The 4,699-nt window shown below is 36.3% G+C and overlaps 1 pseudogene; it reads right to left on the reverse strand.

The window, feature by feature from the left end:
• Nucleotides 1-264: 264 nt before the first annotated feature.
• On the reverse strand, nucleotides 265-1,200 carry LOC112920976 (olfactory receptor 8S1-like; annotated as a pseudogene).
• Nucleotides 1,201-4,699: the final 3,499 nt, after the last annotated feature.

The following is a 4,699-nucleotide window of genomic DNA, read 5'->3' on the forward strand; positions in this document are numbered from 1 at the left end:
AAGGAATAATCTATGTCTATAATCAAATTATTTGAATTGAAATAGTTATCTGATGCATGTTTTCTGCCTCTGAGAAAGATAAAATATGAACCAAAGCAAGAAAATACCTTGCTATTTTTCGTGCATTTCTAAACAAAGGAGGCTTTAAAAGATATTTTGTCATATCTGACATTGTGAGCAAACAAAAATTTTCCTTAATGCTTCTTATTCAGGTATTTTCCTGTAATTCTGTCCTCTTCCCAATCATCCTCTGGTTGTTCTCTGCTATCTAAGACGTTGTAAATGTTTCTGCAACATGTTTTTCAGAGCTGCTTTTACTTCCTTGTTTTTAAGGCTGTAGACAAGGGGATTCACTAGGGGAGTGACCACACTGTACTGCATGGAAAAAACCAACTCCCATGGAGAACCTGAGGTTGGCATGAGATAGCGAAGAAAACCTGAGCCATAAAATAAGCTCACTGTGGTGAGGTGGGAGGAGCAGGTGGAGAAGGCCTTGCTTCTGCCTGAGGTGGAGCTGATGCTTAGGATGGTGGCAACAATGCGTGTATAAGAGAAGAAGACCAGAATGAAGGTCCCAAAGGCATGCAGGAGGGCAGAGCAGAGCAGGACTGCAAAGTTAACAGAGCTATTGGAACAGGATAGAGGGAACAGAGAAGGAATCTCACAAATGAAATTCGAGATGACTTGAGTCTGACAGAAGTCCAAATTCCAAGCTAGGAGGGTATTGATGAATGCATCCAAAAAGCCCAGACCTCAAGATCCCCATACCAGTCCCACACACAGCTCATTGTTCATCATCTGACCATAGAGTAGAGGGTAGCAAATGGCAGCATAGCGGTCATATGCCATCACTGCAAGGAGGCAGAGCTCTGTTCCCCCAGAGGCAAGCACAAAGAAGGCCTGCGTCAAACAGTCCTCCACTGAAATGGTTTTCTTCTCAGACAGGAAGTTCTCTAGCATCTTGGGAACAGTGACCGAAGAGTAACAGAGATCCAGGAAGGAGAGGTGATTCAAGAAGAAGTACATGGGTGTGTGAAAGTGTGAGTTGGCTCTGATAACCAAGATCATCAACAGGTTCCCTGACAGAGTCAGGAGGTAAATTACCAGGAAAAGCACAAAGATTAGGGCCTGGGTATGATGATCAGCAGGCAGTCCAAGAAGGAGGAATTCAGTGATGGTGCTGTGGTTTCCCAAGGCCATTTAAAGATGATAATACTTTGGAAGAAAGCAGAAAGAGAAACAATGTATTAACCACCTCCTCTGGCAAGCCAAACTTTCTACTTATTCTATGTACACACACCTTTTTTCTTCATCTGCTTATTATTGCTATAGTTGTGTAATATCTCTCATGGAGTCCCTTTGAAGCATGTCTTTCCTTTTTCTGATTGCTTGGTGTATAAGTCCTGAAACTTCTGTGCTCTTTCAATTTGTTGTCCTTTTCTTACAGACACCTCTAGAGAAATTTACATAATTTTCAGGTCTGACCCTTGAATAATTTTTATCCGCTTAAACTAGAAAATTGATTTTGTTCTATGATATTCTGGTCAAGAACCCATTTTCTGCAGAAGATACTATAATCCTTCCTATTCTCCTAAGTCTGTCTTTTTATTTTTTAAAGGTTTTATTTATTTATTCATGAGAGACAGAGAGACACACACACAGAGAGGCAGAGGCACAGGCAGAGGGAGAAACAGGCTCCATGCAGGGAGCCTGACGTGGGACTCAATCCCGGGTCTCCAGGATTACGCCCTGGGCTGAAGGTGGCGACAAACCGCTGAGCCACCCGGGCTGCCCCTCACTCTGTCTTTTACTTTCCATTCAAGACATTGCCATAGTTCATTACTAATTAATTATGTACATTTGCGTTATCTTTTTCATCTTCATTGTCTTTCATATATTTGGAACTTTTGATTTTAGAGATAATTTTGAAAGCTGTGTGTGTGTGTGATGGGGGGTTGAGGTAAGGGAGGAAACTATGAAATATTTTTTAAAGTTAAAAAAAATAAAGCTAAGAAATAATAAAGGTAAAACAGAACTGAGTTGTTCATCATAAGAAACCATTAAAAAAAGAAGCCACAGCCACATTAATCAGGTAACAAAAAGAAATAAAAGGCATCCAAATCAACAAGAAGTAAAACTTTGACTATTTGCAGATTACATGATATGCTACATAGAAAACTCTAAAGACTCCACCAAAAACTTCTATAACTGATAAACATATTCAGTAAAGTCATAGAACACAAAATCAACATACAACAATCTGTTGCATTTTTATACACCAATAATGAAGCAGCCCAAAGAGAAATTAAGAAAACAATTTCAATTACAATTGTACTCCAAATAATAAGATATCTAAGAATGAATCTAACCAAAGAGATAAAAAGACATACTCTGAAAACTATAAAACACAGATGAAAAAATTGAAGACAACACAAAGAAATGGAAAGATATTTCATGCTCATGGGTTGGAAGAACAAATTTTCTTAAAATATCTATACTACCCAAAGCGACCTAGAGATTTAATGCAGTCCCTATCAAAATACCAGCAGCGTTATTTATAGAACTAGAACAAACAATCCTAAAATTTGTATGAGACCATAAAAGACTCTGACTAGCCAAGGCAATCTTGAAAAAGAAAAGCAAAGCTAGAGGCATCAGAATCCCAAACTTCAAGTTATATTACAAAGCTGCAGTAGTCAAACCAGTATGGTACTGGCACAAAAATAGACACATGAATCAATGGAATGGAACCCAGACATACACCCATAATATATATTCAGTTAACCTTCAACAAAGCAGGAAAGAATATCCAACAGGAAAAGTATAGTCTCTTCAACAAATGGTGTTGGGATAACTTGTCAGGTACATTCAAAAGAAAGTAACTGGACCACTTTCTTACACCATACACAGAAATAAATTCAAAATGGATGAAAGACCTAAATGTGAGACAGGAAACAATCAGAATACTAGAAGAGAGCACAGGCAGTGATTTCTCTGACATCAGCCACAGCAACTTTTTCTAGGTAGATACCCTGAGGAAAGGAAAATAAAAGCAAAAATAAACTATTGAGACTACATTAAAATAAAAAGTTTCTGCATAGCAAAAGAAACAATCAACAAAACTAAAAGGAAACCAATGGAATCGGAGAAGATATTTGCAAATGACATATCTAATAAAGGGTTAGTATCCAAAATACATAAAGAACTTATGCAACTCAAACCCAAAAACAAAATAATCCAATTAAAAAATGGGCAGAAGACATGAACAGACATTTCTCTAAAGAAGGCATTTGGATGTCCAACAGGTATATGAAAAAGATGCTTAATATCACTCATTATTAGGGAAATGCAAATCAAGACTATAATGAGATTTTGCCTCACATTTGTCAGCATGGCTAAGATCAATAACAAGAAACAAGTGCTGAAGAGGATGTGGAGAGAGGGGAACCCTCTTGTGCTGTTGGTGGGAATGCAAACTGTTGTAGTCATTGTGGAAAACAATATGGAAATTCCTCAAAAAGTCAAAAATAGAATTACCCCATGATCCAGGAATTGCACTACTGCGTATTTACCCAAAGAACACAAAAACATTAATTAAAAGGGATACATGTACCCCTATGTTTATAGCAGCATTATTTATAATAGCCAAATTATGGGAGCAGCCCAAGCATCCACTGAATGATGAACAGATAAATAAAATGTAATGTATATATATATAAAATGGAATATTCAGGCACAAAAAGAATGAAATAACCATTTGCAACAACATGGATGGAGCTAGAGAGTATTATGCTAAGTGCAATAAATCAGCCAGAGAAAGACAAATACCATATGATTTCACTCCATGTGTGAAATTTAAGAAATAAACGAACAAAGGAAAAAGAAAGAGAGAGAGAGAGAGAGAGAGAGAGACAAACCAAGAATCAAACTCTTTACTATAGAAAACAAACTGATGGTTGCCAGAGGGAAGGTGGGTAGGGGGATGGGTTAAATAGGTGATAGGGGTTAAGGAGGGCACTGTGGTGATGACTATTGGGTGATGTATGGAATTGTTGAATATATATTTTGTATTGTTGAATATATATATATTGTACACCTGAAAACAATATAACATTGTATAATAACTAACTGGAATTAAGATAAAAACTAAAAAAACCCCCTTTAATTTTGAAAAAGAAAAAAGAAAAGTGAAACTAGCACCTGGGAGAAATATTGAACAAAGTGCCCATATACAGATACAGATACTTATGAATAAAAAATATATATGTGAATTACAGTAAGTATTAAAATAATAGAAATGACAATCCCATACAAAAACGATCAAAAGAATAGAACAAGACTTTCACAAAGGAATGTATCTGAATGGCCAATAGGCTTATAAAAAGATTCTCAACATTATAAAAAGATTCTCAACATTATTAGTCATTAGGACAATGAAAAATATAACCACAATGCGGATCCAATAAACATTAATCAGAATGACTAAAATTGCCAAGTGTTGGCAGCAAGTGTAGAGCAACTGGAACTTTTCTTGTGGGAATGTAAGATAGTATAATCACTTTGGAAAACTAGGGAGTTTCTTATAAAACTAGATATATACCTACTCTATGACTCAGCAATTCTGCTCTCAAAAAAAATGAATGCATATATTGATAAAAAAGACTTGTACAAAAATGTTCATAGCACTTCCCCACTAATT

Source organism: Vulpes vulpes, chromosome 8 (assembly GCF_048418805.1).
Source record: "Vulpes vulpes isolate BD-2025 chromosome 8, VulVul3, whole genome shotgun sequence".
Classification (NCBI taxonomy): Eukaryota; Metazoa; Chordata; class Mammalia; order Carnivora; family Canidae; genus Vulpes; species Vulpes vulpes.